Genomic DNA, 8,689 nt, shown 5'->3' with positions numbered 1-8,689 from the left:
TATATATATATATATATATTTATGTACATGTATGTATGTATGTATGTATGTATGTATCAGGAACAAAGACATAGCATTGATATGAGTAAATACGCACGAAAAATCATATACCATACAGAAGTTGAAGTCGTTAGATAGAGATTATGATGAGAAATGCAATAAGATAGTATTCGGGTATGAGAACTAGCCAATCAGTATTAGCAGTCCTCAACCTCTGCAGTGAACGCGAGGATGTAAAGAAATTGGTGATGGTCTGCGTCATTAGCAATTCGTCACTAGGGGAAATAAGTATATTTATTTGCAGTGAAGACAAAAAGATTTCAGGCCTTGCCTTATGTTTGAGTGTGAAGGAGAGAGAAGAAAAAAGAGGGAGAGAGAGATGTGAAAGGGAGAGAAAGTTCTGTTTGACTTTTATAGCTAATCGTAAGATATAGAGCGAATCTATAGCAATTTGGGATTTTGTATTTCGTTTACAAGATTCTTTATGGAATGGACCAAAGGAAAAGTCACCGAAAATGTTGCGGGTGGCAATAAAAGTATTTTCACAAGCAAAACGTTATTGACTGTTTAACTAATAAATTAAACACACGATCAAGTAGTTAGTTAGATAGATATTTAACCAATTGACTAATAATAAAGGAGTGGAATTGAAGCATTGAGGGCAATATCAATATTGCCGTAATGACTCTCCCTAGACACAACAAAATGTATATCAATTTTGAGTGAAATTCCATTTTATGTTATATTTTTCTGCTGCTCGTGAAGATTTAAACCAGACAATCAACGTATAATATACAATGTAACGAGGAGGCCTATATCATTTCTCTAAACATGTTTTAACGATCAGTCACATTCTTCTCATTTCTCAGCCATAGATAAGGAACATATATTCAAAAATATCACTCCAAAAAGGACATTGAGGTCATGACAAAATGCTGTTTATCATAGTATTGAGGGCATGGCTTTGACAACAAATCTTAATTTATATATCAATAACATCAGTTTGCTTTAGGAAGATTGCTGTATCGAGGCAAAATGCTAAATTCTGCTTGCATACTCATGTACATTGGTTACACACAATCCTGTTGATGTTGAGGATAACTGGAGTAGTTCTTAGTGAAGCAGTGTCGGGGAAGATATTAACATGTTATCATATTTATCAGTTATTAGAAACTATACAAAAGTATTGTAACATGTCAGATACAACTAAACAATATAACAAGATAATGTTAGAAACAATATATTAAATTCTAATTAGATAATTGCAGAATGGGAGTTTTCCTATGCTACAAATCAAATGCCTGCTGAAAAATATTCATCCAGCTGATTTATGCATCATTTAAAAATGGTTGTGATATCTTGATCGTTACAATGGTACAATAATCCAAAATTATATGTTGATGTTTCAATATTCCTTTGATGCCCTTTAGTGCTAACACGCAGTAATGAATAAACTTGCGTAATCTCATCGAATATGGTTCAAAGAAATTAGTCAAAATTTTCTCTCCTTCCAGCAGAATGGAATTGAAGAATGAGAAGAAAACTTGAATTATGTGAATCCAAAGTTGTTCAATCAAGAGAACAATGTATGTATTATATAGGCAACAGCTTTTCTCATTGTGCATTGTGTTGAACAGATAAGTCCCTTTCCGTAATAATGTTAATGACATAATGCATTGGCAACCATAGAAAGAGGTGCAGCTGTGTGTATGTGTGTGTGTATATTTGTATATTTTTTCTTTCTACGTCTTGCAATCTATTGCTATCTTACATTCACTAAAATGGAACTTACATACTACATAGTGATGTATAAAGTTACTAATCATGCAGCTTCTCATGTTTTATGTTCGTCATAGAAGATGCTATCTTCCTATGAAAGCCGTCTACATAATAATCTTGTACTCTTTAAGAAGACGTCAATACTTAAAGTGTAAAATATACACTAAAAATTATAGAAAGACATTTTTTAAGAAAAATAATTTAATACACATCTAAAGTAGGGTTTGTTAATTCACTTACAATTCTCGTATGCTGCTCTAAATTCTCTGATGTATATAACGATTTCTATTACCACGTTTCACTGTATGTTGTTTTCGATAAGGTATGAAATGGAAATTGTAATAAATTGGGAGAAATGTAAACTGTAGAGGTAATGTAAAATTGTTACGAAAGCAACCAGATGCAAGCTAGGATGTTATTCTTTTATTGACATGCGGGGTGGTAAATGTACACCTTTTGGAGTTTCGCTTTGCAAGCATTTATACTTCGCTTTAACCCTGTTTTAAGTACGGCAAATTATGCAGCGTAAATACTGATGCTTTTATGCACGAAATATCAAACATGTATTATATTAGAAACTGAATTTGAAGTCTAACAGAAATTCGAGTTGGATTGCTGAAATCGAAGAAGTTGCAGCAAATTATATTTGAGCTGTGTTTTTTCTGAAGAATAACTCAGACGTTTATAACATGCAGATAACAGATGCGTTTATAAATAACGACAAAAAAACTGTTGGTACTTCTCCAGGTTGGCTGCAAATATAGTGACCAAGAAGAATACACATTGCAACAAATTTTCAACCAGGATGAGATAGATCTGATTGGAAATGAATTTGAAGCAAATAAGCTTTTATGAAAAGAATTTAAACAATGTACTAGAATTCAAATATTCCAAAAGAGTATACATATGACTCTCCTCCTTTTTTTATGCTTCTGGATATCTAAGGAGCAAGTCTCCTGCTTATTACAATTCTGAAACATCACTATAGATATAACGGATTACACTAAATCATATATTCCTATTATACAGCGATCATCTAAAAATAGTTATCTAGAACAGTATCTAAGATTGGTTTACTGCGTGTATTCTAAACAACTATAAAGAAAAAAACTGATAATCAAATAATTTTGAAGTAGTCTTGCGTTTTGTGGACACTACTTCAGGTCATCTACGTAACCTAAATGACCTGACGTATAATACTAAAACACTTACTGAACACATTTATATTAATTCAACTTCAGTGGTTTATTGCAAGTTACAAAACCTACATTTGCTGTACACATTTAAGAAATTAAGTTCTCAGAGGGTGAAACAAAGTACAACGTAAAGTAATACTTGTGTGTTTAGCATATCATGAATATTATGGAAAATTAGACAGCGACATGGTCAGAATTGCAGTGTTGAATTACTAAGTTTTGCGTTACCAATTGATTATGTTTCTCAGCCGATGCAAAAGAAGATGGAGTTAATTGAATCTCAAGATAGAGCCCGATGTTGGAGATAATAAAAATTATGAGCACAGAGGGAAACGACCACAAATTGTAGCATCTAAAACCTTGACTGCAATATTCCAAATCCAAGTAAGGCTACAGTTTAGAAGCATATATTTTGCTGTTGATATTTTACAACTATTTTAGGAATTATTCAACGAACAAAAATAAAACACGACAAACATTGGATATTTTATCTATGCAAATACTTATTCAATTGGTTTCACGTTTCGTGTCTTGGGAGGGTCATTACGCCAATAATTATAACACACAAACTGGTTCTATATCATTCATTTATTGTTAGCTATTTGATTAAATATTTAACCAACTAACTAACCGATCGTTTCTTTCATGTGCCGGTTAAATACTTTATCGGATGCTTGCTTGTGAACTCTTCAATGATTTGTCCTCTTTCTTCAAGGTGTACACTGAGTCCGTATGAGAATTGGTATTAAGCTTGTGTGTATGTAAGCCTCTATGTAAATGTGCGCTTGCTATGAAGAAAAGGTAAGAGAAATAGTGATGTGTTCGTATGTGTGTACGTGTGCATGCGTATGCATATGGTTGTGTGTGTACACCTGTGTGACCGCCTGTGTGCGTGTTTGTGAATTTGTGTGTGTTAAAGCCATCCACGACATTTTTAAGGGTTCAGTCGCTGCAAATACGCATTAGCGCCTATATATTCCACTGACTTCTACTAAATACTGGTTTGAGATGCATGGTCTTTATATAAAAGATCGGTGCGGTTTTCGTGACGAGCATCATATTGCTCAATATTGTTGAAAATGTTTTTGTTCTATGTTATTTCACCGAAAGTGACACTTCCCAAGAAACTGCAAAAATTATTAGGTAAGTGCTAAGAGTATAAGCATCTACATATAGTAAGTTCTATACATAAAGCTCTGCGGAGCACTCCCTTCATATACCGAATGAAATTTAGAACAATTGAACCAACTTTCGATACTATCCCTCCTCTTAGAGAAGCCAAGTAGTATTGATGCTACCAAGGAATGTCCATGTTGTTTGGGTTCCCACTGTAGTGCACACCCTCTCTCTTCGTCAGTGGAGACACTACAAAAAGCTTTCTGAATATATATGCACTCTAACTATGCACCAATTATTTTTATTTTACTCATAGCTGATCATTTTTTCCTTGTTCTTAGCTGAAATATTCGTCTCACATCGGCCAATATGTGATGAGACATTTGTTTCTTCCATGAATCATCACTTTACAATCCTTCCTATGCCTGGTTCCAGCCGGACACGATTTACTGCGTCTCTTCACAAATCCACAACATTCTATCTCAGCTGGTTATATGATATATGCCACCCACGTTCCTTATACGATTTTCTAATCATCTTGACGTTTGAAGATCTTTCTTTCATGTGCTCATTCCATATTACTTTTCCAAGATACCACTAACTAACTCGTAAACGTGAATGTGCGTGTGTTAGTGTTGAGAGAGGGGAGAGAGAGAGAGAGAAAGAGACAGACAGACAGACAGAGAGACAGGGAGACAGAGAGAGAGAGAGCGAGAGAGAGAGAAAATAATTTTATACGTAAAATACAATCAGCATACTATTATCTGTACTTAGTCTTGTGTTATGTGTGAGTAATTTACCGTTCTGCATTATTTATAGCTTATATTTTTAGCACTAGAACAATAGCAATTTTTTGCTACTTCCTTTACATTTTATCACAAACGAATGCCAAGCGTGTTAAGAATATTTGCATATATTCTAGGCGTGACCGGCTTATGATTTCCAGATGTAATTATTTCACTACATTTACGTCAGTAATCCCTTTGTGAAAACCATGATCGTTTCACGCTTTCAACATCAATATGAAGCAGTTTATTGTGTACACAGTTTGTTTTGTAATTAGTGTAAAGGATAACTGATGGTTTATTCTAGCATTAATTCGATCAGTAATATCCAAAGGATTTTTCAAAATAATACTTACCGTTTGGTCAGATTCGAAGTATTAACATCCCTGGAGGATAGATTTATTACGAAATACTTCTATAACGACTGTCGAAACACCCTGAAATATAAATGACAGATTTAAAAAAAGCATCTTAATGTTTTATTCTTTTTAAATTAAATAAGAATATTTTGATGCTTTACGTATATGGTACAATATAAAAATACCCCTGGAAATGTGTGTACCCAGTAGTGAAAAAGTCAAATGACCTATTACAGTTCACTCAAATCATCTGTTTTGCGAGAAAGACACTTTGAAAAACATATTCTCGTCTTATAGTCAATAATGTTCGGTATCAAATACACGAGGGGATCAATATAATTTTTCATCCTCCAATCATAAGGAGAAAAATATCCATCAAAACATACCTCACTTCTGAAAAGGAAAAAAAGATGGTAATAGATATGTCCTAGATAGGCGAAAATACGAGACGCCCATAGGTGAAACCTTATTGATACTTGGCTTGCTTCCTAACAAAGGATCTAGAAGTAAAATACTTGAAGCGAAGCTGTAAAATATTTTAAAATATTTTCTTTTTGCACAGCTCTTTTGAAATCTCATATCGTAATCTCATAGCAAAAAAAGTCTCTTGCTTAAGTGAGATTTGCTTGTCATATCTCTCGGCCATGGCATATACATAAGTTGAATTTGAAGCTGCAAATATTTTGGCAAAAATAGGTGACAATTGGGGAAGTCTATACAATTTCTTCAATATCATTCAAACAACCAGGAAATGAATTTATTGTAACACTATAAAATCAGACAGTCGTTGTAGGAGGACGTTGTACGAGTCCTCAATTGGAGTCCGTGTCAGTTACGTGATATGTACGAGTTCGAGTTACAAAGTCATTGACTTGCGGAGCTATCTGTGATAGCAAAAAAGCCGAGTCAAAGATAAGACGCGGAATACCACCATGACATAATAATGGTGACAAGAATATTACAGTGCCCATGATAACATACAAGTTGACGAGGGATCACATTATAACAGTGGCAACGAGGATATAAACAATTCACGCGAACAACGTTGAAAAATTCTTTTCCCGTGAAAAATCACAATCTACGCGGACGACGCTGAAAAAACTTTCACATGGAGAAATAAAAAACTCGACGAAGGAACAATAGATATTTTTGTTGTACATATTTTACGAAAAATTCGTAAAATTGTGGAAAACGTGTTAGAGGTTCTGATTGAGTTGCAAAAACAGCAACAACTAAAAGAAGAACAAGAACAACAAAAAATGTTACAGCAACAAATGCTATAACTAATGTTGGTAATAAAAGTTGGTAATAAAATCGAAAAATACGTTTTTGCCAGATCATATAGTGAATTCAATAAATGAATTTAAATATGACCCGGAAGAAGGAGCCATCTTCGGGGCATATTACCGAAGATTTGAACAAATTTTCGAAAAAGAATGCCAAGACTTGAAGGCTGAAATGAGAATGTGCCTAATTCTGAGGAAATTATAGACGATAGAGCATGAGAAATATTGTAACTTAAAATTGCTTAAAAAAGTTTCTGACATAGATTTTACGGACACAATTGACATTTTATATAGGTTTAGTGAAAAAAAACATCGTTGTTCATCAAACGTTGGAAGTATTTGAAAACCGAGAAAATCAATGACTGAGATTTTACCACATATGCAGGTATAGTGAACAGAGAGTGCGAGTGATTTAAATTGGATAAACTAACTCCAGACTCGCCCAAGTGCTTGAATTTTGCTTAGAGGCTTACGGCTAAAACGGACGCAGAAGTCAGAACCAAAATTCTCGCAAAGCTGGAAATTAACCAGGATATAACTCTCCAGAAATTGTCAGAAGAGTACGATATGATATTAAAAGTAAAGCACGACACAGAAGAAATCCAATGAAGAGATTGCTTACAGATAAAATCAATGTGGAGAGTCGGAAGACAGATGAAATGTTTTACAAAAAACACGATATACAACAAGTACGATATGCAGTGGTAGGCACCTGAGAAAAGAGTGTCCGTTCATAAAAGAAAGTGTTTTTGTTATGGTAACACAGGGCACATTAAATTGCACTGGGGAACTAAAATGACTAAAGATTGGACCAAAGGAGAAAATATAAATACTTTGTCATCAGAGAAAAAAAGTTGTACCACGAACAAAAATTTCATCAAGGTGAGAATCGAAATCACCAGTGTGAAAATAAAAATAGACACAGGGAGTGACATCACTATCATAAATGAGGAAACATGGAGGCAAATCGGTAAACCGAAATTATCTAAACCAAATAAAAATGGCATCTGGGGTAACTAAAAAGAAATTCTATCTCATCGACGAATGCATTTACAATGTAATTTTCGGGGTGAAAAGGACAGTCATTTATGTGTTTAAAAAATAACTGAACGTGTTTGGCAGAGAATGCACGGAGTTATTTAAAATGTGGGATATTCCCATTAGGTATGTTGCACTAAAACAAAAGAGAAGATCGCGTTAACAGAAAAGGTAAGCTGCCTGTTTTAAGGTCCAAATGGAACATGTTGTTTGCAGCGTCGGACCAGGTCAAGAAAGAGATGGAAAGACTTGAAAGTCTAGATATAAATGAAAGAGGCGACTATTCAAACTGGGCAGCACTGGCAGTTTATGTAAAGAAAGAAAAAGAATAAACAAAGAGTGTGTGCGGACTTTTCAACTGGATTAAATGACACTTTAGTCGAACACAGTTATCCGTTACCAAACCCAGAGGAAGAATAGAGTTCCTACAAATAGGCATGAAAAAGAAAAACAATTATTAAGTTGAAAAAAAAAACACTTTAAAAAGGGTAGAGAGATGAATAAAGTAAAATAAAATTACTTGCTTCCCAAGGAGAAAAAAACAAACTAAAAGGGGAAATGTAGTGAAAATGGTACTCCCCTTCCCACGTGACAAAGTGGTATGACGGTGCCCCTAAACAGTCAGACAGTCAGTCGTTGTAGGAGGTCAGTAGTAGTAGAGTTGTTGTATGAGTTCTCAGTTGGAGTCAGTGCCAGTTACGTGTTATATACGAGTTTGAGTTACCGTCAAGTTGGATGCTTCAGTCATTGACTTGCGGGGCTATCAGCGATAGAACGATTGTCAAGTGAAAGATATGACGCGGATTAGCGCCACAATATAATAGTGGTGACACAAATATTACAGTGACCACAATAACAAACAAGTGGGTGGAGGCTCACATAATAACAGAATTTTCACTTACACATGTTACACGTAACGAATAAAATATTATGCATCTTCCAGAGTCAGATACTTTCGTTGGAATATAACAGTGATACGAGGTCAACGCACCACCCACACACGCACGCGAGCACACACACACACACACGCACGCACGCACGCACACACACACACACACACACACACATATATATATATATATATGCATATATCCATATATGTATACTATACATACACACACATATATATA

The 8,689-nt window shown here is 34.5% G+C and overlaps 1 protein-coding gene across 3 annotated transcripts in view; it reads right to left on the bottom strand.

Annotated features, from left to right (window-relative positions):
• Positions 1–8,689, bottom strand: part of LOC106883669 (uncharacterized) — a 312,099-nt gene that overhangs the window by 77,855 nt on the left and 225,555 nt on the right. For 2 of the 3 annotated variants that reach the window (XM_052970057.1, XM_052970058.1), the window contains one exon: positions 5,233–5,313. The exons of the other annotated variant lie outside the window; for it this stretch is intronic. The gene's annotated coding sequence lies outside the window, so the exon portion shown is untranslated. The remainder of the gene's footprint in view (positions 1–5,232; positions 5,314–8,689) is intronic. 3 annotated transcript variants of the gene reach the window in all.

The sequence above is a fragment of the Octopus bimaculoides genome, chromosome 8 (genome assembly GCF_001194135.2).
Source record: "Octopus bimaculoides isolate UCB-OBI-ISO-001 chromosome 8, ASM119413v2, whole genome shotgun sequence".
Classification (NCBI taxonomy): Eukaryota; Metazoa; Mollusca; class Cephalopoda; order Octopoda; family Octopodidae; genus Octopus; species Octopus bimaculoides.
This window is presented reverse-complemented; position numbering and strand designations above follow the sequence as displayed.